Source organism: Miniopterus natalensis, chromosome 5 (assembly GCF_054644295.1).
Source record: "Miniopterus natalensis isolate mMinNat1 chromosome 5, mMinNat1.hap1, whole genome shotgun sequence".
NCBI lineage: Eukaryota > Metazoa > Chordata > Mammalia > Chiroptera > Miniopteridae > Miniopterus > Miniopterus natalensis.
In genome coordinates this window covers 35,032,003-35,048,799 of record NC_142085.1, presented here as the reverse complement: position 1 = coordinate 35,048,799, position 16,797 = coordinate 35,032,003, and the positions used below count along the sequence as shown (strand labels likewise).

The 16,797-nt window shown below is 35.0% G+C and overlaps 1 long non-coding RNA gene and 1 pseudogene across 1 annotated transcript in view; both read right to left on the bottom strand.

The window, feature by feature from the left end:
- The window catches only part of LOC107532858 (uncharacterized), a 190,974-nt gene that overhangs the window by 106,386 nt on the left and 67,791 nt on the right, over positions 1–16,797 (bottom strand). The window lies entirely within an intron of this gene.
- LOC107532805 (protein SPO16 homolog pseudogene) lies at positions 4,262–4,806 on the bottom strand (annotated as a pseudogene).

Genomic DNA, 16,797 nt, shown 5'->3' with positions numbered 1-16,797 from the left:
ATATACACATATATATATATACACACACACACATATTAGCAAATCATTAGATGGGATAGCTACATTCTATGCTATTCTCAACTTAAGATACTATAAGTTTCAGTACTATAGGTGAATGGAGCATGGCATTTTCAGTCACCTAAATTACCATCTACCTTGTCATAGAATCATTACCTGTTAGGATTAGACAAGAATTTGAGACCATCTTCCGTGTCCCATTTATTCCTAAGATAAGAAAATTGAAGCCAAGAAAAAAGCCACTTCAATATACTAAAAAAAAACAAACTTCTGCTCCAGAGTTGCCTAAACTTTCTCAGTTCATAGAACCCTTAGGTTCTCAGTAAGTTTTCCGTGCTGCTCCTAGTACAAAACAAACACCAAACAGTTCCTTTTATTAAGTAGTTACACCCAAACAACTTGAATTATTTATGCTCTAACAACTTAGAGCATTTAAACAAAATCATACATGTTCATTGAAAGAAAAAACACCATCTTTACTTCACTCTTAACCATAATTACTTTTTAATGGGCCATATGCTTCTTCTTCGAGGCTCTGCAAGATTTCTTGGAATCAGGTTGTATACTGTCATCCCCATTTTCTGTTCCACATTGATTTTCACGTGCTACTTATTTTATCATAGTAACTGCTGAAACCTCAGCTTCACAAAAATATGATGTAATTGAAGGACTATAGTGTGAGATAATGCCAAAATTGTGAACTACCCAGAGCTAGCTTGTGCAATGTCCAACACATGTCAAGTGTCACTGTCTTTCAGTAGCCCCATGACTTCACTGCCCATGTCCCAGGGTCATTTGGTGCACAGTTAGGGAACCATGGGTCTAGACAAAGATAGAGATAGAATTCCTGATTCTAAGTTTAATATTCTTTCCATTATATTAAAAATTCATAGGCATTATATTTTATTTCTTTTTAATTTAAACATATTTTTTTCTACTTTAGCAAATGAACTTTCTCATGAGGCAGGCAAGGTATTATAATAATTTGTTCAACATTACATAGCTGCAGAATTTACTCCTTCATCTTATAAGAGGCTTCCTTACTCCCAACCTGAATCATAATGTAAAGAGTTATATATACAAGTTCTTCTCTCAGTGTAGTGTTGTGATTAAGATCAGAAATTCTATTACCTAGGTTCAAATACCAGCTGTCACTTATTCAACTATGAAGCTTAATCACTTAAAAACTTTCTACTTCAAGTTCTTCATTTGTAAGGTAGAGATAATAATGACTACTTTAGAGTAGTGACAAGTATCCAATCAGCTGTTCCTAATAAATACCCTGAGTTGGGTCAGAATAGAATGCTTCCATTATTTTTCAATGCTCATCACAACACACATATCAGATAGTACTTCAAGTTTACATTACAACAATAGTATCTATTATTGTCACTTTATAAAATACCTTGGGTTCTGTTAATTTCTACCTATGTTGATTTGCCATACTAAATCTCATTTTTTAAACCAACACACTGAAATATGATACCTAATATATGTAAATTACATACTATAAACAGAGGGGACGTGGCTAGCAGTTGAGCATCGATCTAGGATCCAGGAGATCACAGTTCCATTCCCAGCCATGGCACATGCCCCGATTTTGGGCTCAATCCCTAACAGGAGACATGCAAGAGGCAGCTGATCAATGACTCTCTCTCATCATTGATGTTTCTATCTCTCTCTCCCCCTCCCTTCCTCTCTCTGAAATCAATAAAAATAAAAAAGAATAAACACTTTTAAAAAATAAAATAAAATAAACAGAAGAAATGATTCACACACATGATACAGATCGTAAACACTATACTTTGGAATAGTATTTTATACTCTACTAATTTTACATAAGTTAAGTACCAAAATATTAGTCCTTTTGTATCATGTATGCTTAAATTTCCTCTCATTGAAGGGCTGGGACAGGGGGTGGGGGAGTATAGTATCTGTAGTACTCAGAAAAAAAATAATTATAAACTATTTTGAAATGTCACTAGATTATGAATATGTTTTGCTTTGCTCTCCAAGGTCACATTGTTTGTCTATGAGAAAACACAATTTTCTTAGTCATATCTACATTGACCTTGAGTATTAAGTTAATGGAATGCTAAAAATAAAATCCCAATCCAGCAAGAGCTAATTAAATAGACAGCTAAGGGATGTGACCTTTTAGAACATTATGTCTCAGAAATAAAAATACTTTATTTATATTTTGAGATGATGCACTTATTATGACCTGTGAGGGCATACAAATAATTCAAAACTTATTTCTTAAAAATGCTTACTAAGTGGTCAAAGAAAAACAAGTCATCAACAGCTGCTCTAATCACATTATCCACATATACAAAATTCTATGACTAAAGTGAATGAGTGCCAAGGCACAGAATTTAGAAACACAGCAATACTCAATAATTAATTCTTCAATATCCAATAGGGGTTAAGTAGACATTTTTGCTTCCTGGCTTTTCTGTAATATGTATGCAATTTGAACAATTTGGTTCAATTTGGTTGATGGGTTAAAATTCATCTTAGAGCTATGAATGAATAATAGTGATTTTAAAACCATGTTAATTTAGAATCCTTGTTTTGTTATACTCCAAATGGGATAGTGGGATGGCATTTCTTGATTGAAACAGGTATGTGAACATGAGGATAAACAGATTGAATTTTCTTATTCCCAAAATGTTTATGTAGGCAAGTCTTTCTTGATTTGACCTATGAGGACCTCATAGTAAATACATACATTAAAGAATCTTTCTTGTATAAAGAAAATTGTGGAGATGCCTTGCTTTAGTATTTAGGTTGCAAAGAAACATTCAATTCAGCAATTATATATTTAAGTAATATTAGGTTTTGTCATTTGTCAGGCCAGTGGTTCAGATCAGAATGAGCCATGAAAAACTATCAGTAAGTGATCCTAGGATTCTTCCATCAGACATCTTTAATAGAAATCTCCAGAATAAAAACCTCTTAAGTGGGGCCAGGGCTTCTGTATTTTTTTAAGCACCAGACATAATTGTGGTGCTGGGACATGGTTGACAAACACCAATGTAGGAACTTGTAAGGATCTTTATTTGACCCTGGAGAATGGGTAAAATTTTCTAAAATTTAGAAATAAAGGGTAAAAAGTTCTAAAAAAGAGTATAATTAATAACATACAAAAGTTAATATTATTTACCAAATTCTATGCATTCCTCAAAGCTCAGTTCAAATTTACCTTCATGAATACCATCCTGATTCCACATGCTTTGTGTTCTAGCCCTAATTCTGTGCCCATTACCTATTTTTGAAAAGTCCATGTTGCAGGTTCACCTTTGTGTTTTTGCTCTGCCCTCTCCTTCATCTGGCAAAGTAAGGACAAATCAAGAGGAGAGACTAAAGGGAGAGAACCCAAATCTAAACAAAACCAATTTATAAATGTGAACATTCCTTTTCTACTATTTTTTCTGTGAACATTTCCATATATTCTAGCTGAATTAATCACTCCCACTTCTATCTCCTGATAGCATTTTATTCATGCAATTATGATAGATTAGTTATGTTACAGTATAGAGTCATACGGAGTTTTTTGCATAGTTGTATTATGATTTCCTCAGAAAGAAAATTAAGTCAATACTTTTTGCCTCTCTAAAACTCTAGCACAGTGTCTGGAAATAGATCTATATAAATATCTGTTTCATCATGCTGAAGCTCATCTGATACTTTGTGCTTCTTCATTAGCACTCACTATTAACCTGTTGATTTTACCATGTGGGGATGTACATTGGTGCATGTTTAGGAACGTGGTGTCTGTTACCTGTCTGGAAGTTCCTTGAAAGAGGAGACTGTTATTCTAATCTGAATCCTCCTACTCCTCCTGTAGACTACAGTAGATATTTTTCACGTTCATTGATTTGGGGATGGTTTAATTATATCCAAGACTAATTATTGGGACAATATGTTATAAGGAAGATATTTTGGAAAACACTGAATGTCACAGTAAGAATACTCACTTGATTCAGTAGAGAATAAAATCTCATTAAAGTTCCTTGAAAGGGAAAAAATGAGGTAGACTGGGAAAGAGACCTTGCTCTACTCTTTTTAAGTTGTATAATTTTGATAAATTCTCATAACTTTTCTCCCCTTTTTCACTTTTAATTGTATATATTTTATTATTTTAAGTAAAATCTTCAAAGTAAATATATATTTGAACATTATAATTCAACTGGTCTAATTATTTTAATATTCTCCCTAAAGAACATTAATAATTGATACTCTAATTGGGGTTAAATAAGTCACCGAGTTTTATCTTTTGAAGTGTTTTCCAAACAGGGCTTTACTCAATGATGTAAGCTTTAGTTGTTATCATTCTGTAGCAGATGCTATCTATGCATGATTTGGAGGTGATCTCGGCTATAGTGCACATAAGATTAATAGCATTTACTGTGCTGTGTACTGGAAGTATCTGTAAATTACTACCAAAAATCTCTGCTGAATCCTGAGCATCAGTTTCCATTTCTAGAGCCCATGGAGGGCAGAAGACAGAACCAAAGAACTATTTTGGCGAATGTTAATAAACTTCTCAATTTTGGCTAGAAACATTTTTTCAGCTGACATAAAGCATTCTTTAGCATCCATCAATAAAAATGCAAATCCAGTACAAGAAAATATAATTGATCCATCTTCCACTGAATCTGAATACTGAACGTTGTGGCTTCAATTTTCTAGGCCAGTTGCAATTTCACAACTCTTAAGAGATGCGCTAATAATAATGGTGGTTGTCCATTTTGTTTTTTTTTTCTTTCCAGAGCTTTCAGCCATCTGTCTTTGGGCCAACCCAGCTTCTGATGGTGCCACAATCTGATCAGTAGGATCCTGGTGCCAACTTGATGGCTCCCAAGCTTCATAATTTTTCTATATCTCAATTTTATCATTTGTGAAATAAGACACCATGGACTATGTCTGTGGATCCCAAACTTTATTGATAAACAGAATCAACTGCAGAAATATATTAAAAATACAGATTCCTTGTTTCTACCCAAGTTCAACTAAATTTGAATATCTGGGAATAGATCCCAAAAGTCTATATATTTTTTAAATGTCTACTTGATTCTGATAATTGGCCACATAGTCCATGGAAGCATCAGCATCACCTGGGAACTTAAAATGCAATTGTCTATGTCCATCCTATACCTACTAAATCAGAAACTTGGAGATGGATACTAGCAATCTCTGTTTTAATAATCCATGCAGGTAATCTTGATACAACAAAATTTGAGAACCATTGGGATACATGATAAATAAAATTCTGAAATTAGTTAATTACATGATTAAACATAAGCAGGAAGACTAATCAGGGGAGCCTAGACAAAGGGTACCCAGATCTATACAAAACACTTGTGTAAATGTGTAAATGCTCCTTCTAGCATGGAAACTATTAACCTGAGTTTGGCCTTTAGCCATAACAGAAATTGTTATACTCAGTTTCCAAATATCAGATTATACCACCGTTTCTTAGAAGTATGTCCTTACCTCTATACCCAGACAGAACTAAATATCCTTATTCTGTCTCCCCCTCAACTCCAATAACATCATCTGCAGATACTTAATGTAACACAGCATTGCTATAATTTATTCTCAACTTCTTAGAGACAAGAACTATTTATTATCTCTGTAAGCCTACCACCTAACATAGTTTCCGTCCCTCGTGGACATTCCAGACTGTTTAATAAATGAGGGAAGTGATAGACCCTAAGCAACAGATGATACAAAAATGTGATTCTAATGAACCATCTCTGTTGACTCTCCAGTCAAATCAAGATTATTAAGTGAGCCTGGCCAGACGTGGCTCAGTGGTTGAGCATGACCTAGGATCCAGGACTCTGAGAATCGATTCCCAGTCAGGGCATATGCCCAGGTCTCGGGTTCGATCCCCACCCAGTAGGGGGCATGCAGGAGGCAGCTGATGAATGACTCTCATCATTGATGTTTCTCTCTCTCTCTCTCCCTCTCCCTTCCTCTCTCTGAAATCAATAAAAACATATTTAAAAAAAAAAAGATTATTAGGTGATTAAAAAACTTCTTTTTCAGATAAAAATTTGAATTTTTCAATTCATAATATAACACTTCATAATTATTTGGGAATAACTAAAGCTATATAAAAAACATGACCAAAAAAGATGAACAAATACCTAGTAGTCAGCTTTGACTAAATAATCTGAAACTACTAAATAACCTCAGAATTTTGGCTTGACATAACCAATATTATTATAAGCTGGAAGCTTAAACTGTCTCTTAAGAGACACCTGAAATGTTACAATAATATAAAAATATAAAGCAGAGATTAAAAGTTTTTGTTAAGCAGTGTTGGAAAAATATTTTTACTAAGTTGCATATAAATAAATATTTGCACATGTTTTAATGATTGAAGTTCAAAGCCCATTATTTTAATAGCAAACAGCTGTCTGGTAAAAAGACTCTGCTTTGTCATTATTAAATTTGAGCAGAAATTTGTATATTAGAAAAGTTTTTAATTTTTTAAAAATATGAACAATAGTATGGAAAGCCTATTTTATAGGAGAAAAAAATCAGCTTTATTGTTTTCCCTATTCCTTTTAAAAAATTACTGATATCAAAATAAAACTTTAATTTGTAATACTATGGGTTTTTGCCTATCCTAAGGTATTACTTCCTTTCTTGTGATGTCTGATTTTTCTAAGCTAATAGAAATTAGAAATTAATCTATGTATTTTCATCTAATTTAGGAAACATTCTGTATAAACCTGAGACACTTTTCAACAACACTTTCGTTGGATTGCATTGCTTTCTTTTGTACAGAAACAATCTAAAATGGGTGCCATCGTTTCATTTTTATAAACCTCTTCTTTCTAATCAATTCATGACATTCTCAGAATTATATTACTCTTTGGTATGTAGTTGTTTTACCCAATTAATCCACATAAATAATTATATCAGCTGAGGCTGATAATTAATCTATTACTATGAAGTTACCTATTATCTGTCCTGTAGAGCATATTCTGAGCCTGTGTAGAAAGAGACCTTAAACTCTTCAAGATCACCTCTCCTTTGAAGGCTCTTTCTTCAGAGACATGAAGGGGGCAGGCTCTGGCTTGGAAAGTTTCTGGCCTTAGTCAAAAGCACAACCTTCTTTCAATAATTCCACCTTAGAAACCACTGCTTCAAGGTGACAACCAGCAACTGTGCTTTAGGTAAAGTAATCTCAAGCTGTCACTGTCAGCTGTATTTCTCAGGGCTGTCCAGTAAATTCCAGAACTCTTGCTACTCTGCTGTGGTGGATCCTAGCTATAAAAGAAGATAACAGCTGGAACCTCTGATTAAATAAATTGACAATGTCTGCCTCATCTTTTTGTAAATTCAACACATTATGCAGTTTTTAAGGTGTGTTCTTTCAAGCTAAAGATGGCACTACTGCCCCTCCTTAGGAAAATCGTTTTGCTAGGAACTTTAAAGAACGTAGAGTGACTCATGAGCCCTCATTTTCTTTCCCTTTGTGACCCAAAACAAGTATTTTGAGAGAGTTGGCTGCAATTAGCAGTTCAATCTCTGGTTATTGAAAATAGTGATGATAAGTGGACCAAAGTGCTGGACTCAACAGCACTTTCTCCCTCCTCTTACCTCCTCCTCTAACTTATTCCAAGAGAAAAGTGAGTTAATGTCTTGGGTCAATGATTCTTCATTTTGATGGCAAAAATGCTAAAGTCTTGGATACCCCATCTAAGTCTAAGATTTGTGATGACTTTAAACAAAATATCAGGGCCCATGGAATAATCCTGAGTAAACAACGTTTACACAGAATTCAGAGTATTCCTATTTCATCTTCATCCAATGTAACTTGCCTCATCACTGTCTTCCTTTAAAAAAGAAAAATGTCATGTATCTTTTGTTTTGTTAATGTGCAGTATTAACAAAACAAAGAATAAAAATTATTTGATCCTATCAATAGATGCAGAAAAAGCATTTAATAAGATGCAACATCCATTTATTATTAAAACACTCAATAAAATAAGTATAGAAGGAAAGTACCTCAACATAATAAAGGCCATATATGACAAACCCTCAGTTACTATCATACTCAATGTGAAAAACTGAAAGTTTTCCTTTAAAATTAGGAACAAGCCAAGGATGTCACTCCCACCATTCTAATTCGACACAGTTCTGAAAGTCCTAGCCAGAGCAATCAGGCAAGAGAAAGATATAAAAGGCACCCAAATTGTAAAGCAAGAAGTAAAAGTGTCACTTTTTCCAGATGACATAATTCTGTATATAGAAAACCCTAAAGATTCCATCAAAAACTATTAGAAACGATAAACAAATACAATAAAGTCGCAGGATACAAAAATAAATGTACAAAAACCCCACTGCTTTCCTATATACTAACAACAAAATTTTAGAAAAAGAAATGAAAAAAAACATTCTTTTTGCAATTGTCACCAAAAAAATAAAACACCTAGGAATAAACTTAACAAAGGATGTGAAGGACCCTTATACTGAAAACTAAAAAGAATTATTAAAAGAGATTGAGAGACACAATGAAATAGAAAGATATTATGTATTCATGGTTCAAAAGAATCACCATAGTTAAAATGCCCATATTACCCAAAGCAATGTACAGATTTAATGCACTCTCCATCAAAATCCCAATATCATTTTTTTAAAGAAATAGAACAAAAAAATCACCAGATTTGTATGGAACCACAACAGATCCCAAATAACCAAAGCAACCCTGAGAAAAAAAGAACAGAGCCGAAAGTATCACACTACTTACTTCAAATTATACTACAGAGCAACAGTCATCCATGCAGCATAGTATTGGCAGAGAAACAGAAACACAAACCAATGACACAGAACTGAGAGCCCAGAAATAAAACCACATGTATGTATATGGGCAAATAATTTTTGACAAAGGAGCCAAAAACACACAATGGAGAAAAGAAAGCTTCTTCCATAAATTGTGCTGGGAAAACTGGAAAGCCACATGCAAAAGAATGAAACTAGAATACAGCTTGTCCCCACATGTAAAAATTAATTCAAAATGGGCTAAAGACCTAAGTATAAGATCTGAAACAATAAATTACAAAGAAGAAAACATAGGTACAAGATTTGTGGACCTTGGTCTTAGAGAATATTTTATGAATTTGACCCCAGGGGCAAGGGAAGTAAAGGCAAAAATAAATAAATGGGACTATATCAAACTAAAAAGCTTCAGCACAGCAGAAGAAACTGCCAACAAAACAAAAAGACAACCAACCAAATGGGAGATGATATTTGCAAACAACAGCTCTGACAAGAGGTTAATATCCAAAATATATAAAGAACCCATACAACTCAACACCAAACAAACAATCCAATTTAAAAAGTGGACAGAGGACCTGAACAGACAACTCTCCAAAGAACACAAACACTTAAGAGATATATGAAAAGATGTTCAACTTCACTAGCTATTAGGGAAATGCAAATCAAAACTACCACGAGATACTACATCATAGCTGTTAGAATGACTGTTATCAACAAGACAAGCAATAACAGATTTGGAAAGGTTGTTGAGAAAAAGAAACTCTCATTTACTGGTGGTGGGAATGTAACCTGGTACAGTCACTATGGAGAACAGCATGGCGGTTCCTCAAAAAATTAAGAATAGCATTACCATATGACCCAGCAACCCCTCTTCTGGGTATCAACCTGAAAAACTTGAAAACATTTATTCACAAAGACATATGCACCCTTATATTCATTGCAGCACCACTGACAGTGGCCAAGATATGGAAACAACCAAAGTGCCCTTTGGCTGATGCCTGGATAAAGAAGATGTGGTAGATATACAATGGAATACTGCTCGGCCATAAGAAAGGATGAAATACAGCCATTTGGGACAACATGGATGGACCTTGAGAATATCATGCTAAGTGAAGTAAGTCAGTCACAAAAAACTAAGAACTATATAATTTCACTCATATGTGGGATATAAAACTGAAATTCAGACACAGCAGTATGATGGTTACGAGAGGGAAGGGGGGGGGAAGTAGTAAAAGATAAAAGAGCCAAATATATGGTAATAGAAGGTGATTTGACCTCGGGTGGTGGGCATACAATGCAATATACAGATCATGTATCATAGAAATCTACACTTGAAGCCTATATGATCTAATTAACCAATGTTACTTACACCAATAAATTAAATAAAAAATAAAATCAAAAGACAAATATCAGATAATTCTGTGTTCTTCATTCTGAGTTTATTATAAAGACTGGATTGAGATTCAAAAGTCTATATCTAAATAGATGGCATGCTTTAGTAAAACAAGTCTGGGTGGAAAGAATAAAGGGATTAAGCAAAAAAAAAAAACAAAAAACAAAAAACCCAAAAAACAAAACTAAAAACCCCTCACAGACAGACAACAGGATGGTGATTACTAGAGGGAAAGGAGGGTAGGGAGAGGTAAGAAAGGGTAATGGGGGTGGAAACAGTGACTTGTTGTCTGACAACAACAGACTTGACTTCGAGTGGTCAACACACAATATAATATACAGATGATGTATTATGGAAACCTATATAATCTTACAAACCAATGTGACCCCAATAAATTCAATATAAAATAAAATAAAATAATAAAATAAAGAAAAACATAAGTATGTTTCTTCTTTAAAAGTCAACCTTTAAGAGAAATAAATAAGCATCACTCTTAAAGAAGCACTAAACCAAAGCTAATGGTACAAGAAAAAGTATTTGCTTCACTTTTTTAAAAAGTAAAATAAAATTACTCTAAGATTATTATTCTTCCAGAATTTTAAAGGTATAAGTATTAAAACTATTTAAGAATTTTGTAAAAAAAAATCTTTTAAAGAAAAAAATCCAAAATGTTAACATTATTTATCTCTACAAGATTTTGATTGAATAGTTTCTTCTTTTTCCTTTCCTATATTTTCTAAATATATGTAATAAATGTATATTACGTCAAAAACAAGAGCATATAAATTCTGTTACACATCCTCAGAACTTTTAATCACACTTGCTGTTTCTCAAAAGATTCAGTACATTTCGTTTTCTGGATGACAGAAGTGACTCATCCTTTGTTCCCTGTCTTACTCATGTTCCCAAAGAGCCAGGATCAAGATACTTACTTACATTTGAGTTCCTAAGGCATGACTTTACAAGATCCTAGACATGATCTCTCTATATTTTCAAAAAACAGTTTCTGGAGAAAAATCAGAATGGATTTAGAAATGGTAGAGAATACCCCCAAAAAAAGTAAAGAAAAAGTTACCTTGCTCACATGGAACCAAGAGTTTATATTTTAAAATTTACTGCCTCAAAAATATTCATCTATAAGATATCTCCATTAGTCAAAGAGGTAAGCAAAAAAGATTAGTTTTCACTAAACCTACTCTCAAAACACACTCAGGGGGTGAAATCAGGAGCAAGAATTCTGAATAAGGACTACATTTGAGACAAACAAAAGAGAGAGGGAGGTGGACTGAGTGGAAGCTACACTAACACTCTTCCGGGACCAATCTGGATTTACAGCTAAAACATAGAAAAACCACTCTGAAAACCAACTGAAGACAAGCTGGGGAGCACCCTCATAACCAAGGAGGAAAAGTGGAGCCCACATAGAGACTGGCAGGAAGTGCGGAGGCGCGAGCCCACAGGCAGCAGCTGAAGGTCACAAGGGAGATCTCAGCTGGGGGGGTTCCCACTGAGGACTCTGGGGCCTAAACCCCAGGCTGGGCTCCCCAGCCAAGAGCAGCAGAACTGAGAAAGGTGCCCACATAACATCTGGCTGAGAAAAGCAGCTAGGTTTTTTTTTTGTCTGCCAGGGAGAGATGGCTGGAAATGCAGGCACCCTCTTAGAGAGCCAACACACATTTCGTGTGCAGCCACTTGCCTTGGGCTCTGGCGGAGGGGTAGTGGAGTGGACTGGAGGTGTGTGGGGAGAGTCTGGGGAGAGTCATTCCCCCAGACTGTGGGAGACATCTTTCTTAGGAGGTGAATTTTTGGCTTTGCCTGAGGGGGAAAGCAATTGCCCCACCCTGCTGGAGAGCCTCTGGCCCTGCCCTGTGGAGCTTCTACAGCCTGAGGCTCATTAAGAGAACCAGATTAATCAGTATGCAGGCAGAGGCAGACCTCAGGGTGCTTGAGTCTTTCCCTGATCAGCTTCGACCCCAGCCTTAGAAAAGCAGCCTTTGGTGTGCATCTTGGTCCTGTCCAAATGCATCCAGCCCCAGTAGTGGAGACTTCAAACCTGGGGTTGTTCATAGCTCCAAACAGGGTACTCAGGGCCAGTTACAAACTGCATCTGACATTGGTCTGTACCAGAGACCCTCCAAAAAGACTGAGTCTAGAAGATCTACCTAACACTTAAAAACAAACCCAAAAAAGTAGCCAAAATGGGGCGACCAAAAAACAAGCCCCAAATGAAAAAACAAGAGAAGTCTCCAGAAAAAGAGTCAAATGAAATGGAGATAAGCAATCTCTCAAACATAGAGTTCAGAATACTGATTGTAAGGATGCTCAACAGCATGAAAAAAGATATGGAAACAATGAAAAATGACCAGTCAGAAATGAAGAATGACATAGCAGAAATAAAGAATACATTGGAAGGAATAAACAGCAGATTAGAGGAAGCTGTGGATAGTATCAGTGAATTAGAAGACAGGGTAGAAAAAAATCACTCCATCAGAGACCCCAAAACAAAAAACAATTAAAAAACAGGAGGACAGTCTAAGGGAGCTGTGGGACAGCATGAAATGTAACAATATTTATATTATAGGAGTGCCAGAGGAAGTTGAAAGTAAGCAGGGGTGAGAGAACCTGTTTGATGAAATAATGGCAGAAAACTTCCCTAACCATGTCAAGGAAAAAGGCACACAAGTTCTGGTGGCATAGAGAGTCCCAAGCAAGAAAATCCAAAAAGGCCCATGCCCAGGCACATCATAATTAAAATGCCAAGGATCCAAGACAAAGAGAGAATCTTAAAGGAAGCTAGAGAAAAGCAATCTGTTGTCTACAAAGGAGTCCCCATAAGGCTGTCATCTGTCTTCTCTTCAGAAACTCTACAGGCAAGAAGGGAATGGCATGAAGTATTCAAGGTAATGCAAAACAAGGATCTGAAACCAAGGCTACTCTATCCAGCAAGATTATCAATCAAGCTGGACGGTGAAATAAAGAGCTTCCCAGACAAAAAGAAAAAAAAGCTAAAAGACTTTATCACTACAAAACCAGCATTACAGGAAATGTTAAAGGGACTGCTATAATTAGAAGTAGAAATAAAGAGAAGGAGAAACATAGGTATAAAGAAACAAAATAGCAGTAGATAAGTATCTTTCAATAATAACCTTAAATGTAAATGGATTAAATGCCCCAATTAAAAAATATAGGGTGGCTGAATAGATAAGAAAACATGACCAAAATATAGGTTGTTTACAAGATACCCATCCCAGAACAAAAGACTCACATAGGATGAGAGTGAAGGATGGAAAAAAATTTTCCATACAAATGGAAATGAAAAAAAAAAAGCTGGGGTAGCAATATTCATATTAGACAAAATAGACTTCAAAATAAGGACTATAACAAGAGACAAGAAAGGTCATTACATAATACTAAAGGGATCAATCCAACAAGAGGATATAACCCTGATAAACATATATGTACCCAATATAGGAGCACCTAAATTTATTTTAAAAAACTTCTAGAGGATAAGGGAGAGATTGACAGCAATACAGTCTTTAACACCCCAAAAAATCAACAAGGAAACAGTGACCCTAAATGACACACTAGATCAGATGGATTTAATTGACATTTACAGAACATTCTACCCCAAAGCTGCAGAATATACATTCTTCTCAAATGCACATGGGACATTCTCAAAGACAGACCAAATGTTAGAACACAAAACAAGTGTCTACAAGTTCAAGAAGGTTGAAATCATATCAAGCATCTTCTCGGATCACAGTGGCATGAAATTAGAAATCAACTACAATAAAAACACTAAAAGACATTTAAACACATGGAAGTTGAAAAGCATGTTTTTAAACAATGAATGGGTTATCAAAGAGATCAAGAAAGAAATAAAAAACTTCCTGGAAACAAATGAAAATGAACACACAACAACTCCAAATCTATGGGACACAATGAAAGCAGTCCTGAGAGGGAAGTTCATAGCACTACAAGCCTACCTCAAAAAAAAACAAGAAAAACTTCTAATAGACTCTCTAACCCTACAACTTAAAAACTTAGAAAGAGAACAAGAAAGCCCAGAGTAAGTAGAAGGAAAGAAATAATAAAGATCAGAGCAGAAATAAATGAATAGGGCAAGAGAAACTAAGGAGAAAATAAACAAATGGGACTGCATCAAAATAAAAAGCTTCTGCAGAGCAAAAGAAACCATCGACAAAACAAAAAGGGAGCCCACTGTATGGGAGAACATATTTGCCAACGACACATCGGATAAAGGGTTAATATCCAAAATATATAAGAACTCATACAACTTAACAAAAGGAAGACAAACAATCCAATTAAAAAATGGGCAAAGGACCTGAATCGAAACTTCTCCAAAGAGGACATACAAATGGCTAAAAGATGTATGAAAAAATGCTCAAAGTCGCTAATCATCAGAGAGATGCAAATTAAAACCACAATGAGGTATCACTTCACACCTGTCAGAATGGCTGCCATCAACAAATGAACAAACTACAAGTGCTGACGAGGGTGTGGAGAAAGGGGAACCCTAGTACACTGCTGGTGGGAATGCAGACTGGGGCAGCCACTATGGAAAACAGTATGGAGGTTCCTCAAAAGCTTAAAAATTGACCTGCCATTTGACCCAGTGATCCCACTTCTAGGAATATATCCTAAGGAACCCGAAACACCAATCACAAAGAACTTATGCACCCCTACGTTCATAGCAGCGTAATTTACAATAGCTAAGATCTGGAAACAGCCCAAGTGCCCATCAGTAGATGAGTGGATAAAAAAGCTGAGGTACATTTACACCATGGAGTTCTATGCAGCTGTAAAAATTAAGGATCTTTTATCCTTTGGGACAGCATGGAAAATATTATGCTCAGTGAAATAAGCCAGTCAGAGAAAGACAAGTACCACATGATCTCACTCATATGTGGAATATAGTAAACAAAATAAACTGATGAACAAAGTAGATCCAGAAACATAGAAGCATGGAACAGACTGAGGGATCTCAGAGGGAAGGTGGGGAGGGGGGAGTGGGTGGGGAGAGATTAATCAAAGAACTTATATGTTTATGAGCATAACCCATGGACACAGACATTGGTATGGGGCAAGCCTGGGGGTGGGATGGATCTGGGGTGGAAGGGATCAGTGAGGATAGAAGAGGGAACATCTAATAGTCTCAACAGTAAAGATAAAGAAACTTAAAAAAAAGAGAACATTTTGTTGCCTCTCTTTCAGAGCCCATTAACACAAATGCTTATTACTGTACAATTTTCCACAGAATCTTACTATTACACCCAATGATCAGATAACTCTGGAAAACATCCTTGTTAAACATTTTATTGCTAGAAAAGCTTTGGAAATTTCCATTCTATCCCTTTTCCCTTATTCTTACCCCCAAATGTTTATTGCATTGGTACCACTAACCTAGAGAGAGTGGACAGTTTCCCAGAGTTCGAAGTAGAAGACCCCATCCTGTGTATAGATGCCTCACTAAATGTCCCGAAAAGCTCAGTGGGAACTGACTTCAGAGAGTTTGGATAAGAAATAATTGTATCTCACTAGCCTCATATTCAAGAGCACAAATCTTAAGGATCGGATTTGAGAGCCCATAACCCAAGAGGAAGAAATGAAAAAAGCAGTAAAAACTGCCTAATATACCCTCAAGAAGTAAGTTTATATTCTTCAGAGAAGACATTTTTTTACCAAAGAATTATTTTTCTTTAAAAAAAAAAAAAAGAAATCTTATATGTAAAATCAGAAACCAAAAGCTGCTAATGTTGAAATTTTTGTTAATAACCTTTTTAGTAAGATAATTAACAATTACGAATGCATCCTTTCATGGTTTAGTAATTATTTTACTACTGAGAAGCACTGTAGATGTGATGATGGATTTTAATGCTTTAGTTTCTGTATTTTTAAAATTTTTGGTTATTCTATTTTTTTTTATAAATTAGCTTATTTCACAGCTTTATTTTACCTAAAATTTTATATAAGAATGGCAGCTAATCAATATAAAGTTATTGAATATAAAGTAAAAAAGGCAACAAATTATCAAGTAATATTTCCATATATTAGGATAATTAGAGTGATATTTTCATCATTATCTAGAAGTATGGCATTATGAGAAACATATATATGAGAAAATATATATGAAATATATATGAAAAATATATATTGTGAGAAATAGATCTACATAGTGGACACTGACAAATCATTCAAGTCAAGAAGAAATTCTAGGCTGTGTTTACACAACTACTCAATAGATTGGAACAAGAGCAGTCATCAATCAACAAGTCATTTTGTCAAAACAACACCCAACAGGATGAATGTGTTGGGGTTTTTTCACTGAATTTACTTTGACTTGGCACCTTATATATACACAGAAAAACAGGGGAATTGACTGAGAAAATCTGGGAATATAAACAAAAATGTTGAGTCATTTTGGAAATTATTTAGACATGAAAAATGGATTAGTAGCTTGCTCATATCAGGCCAGATTAGTGTAGATATATAAAAGCCATGTGCTGGTGGTATTGATGTAGTAATAAGTTCAGCAGTAGGGAACTCAATACATCTTTCTTGTT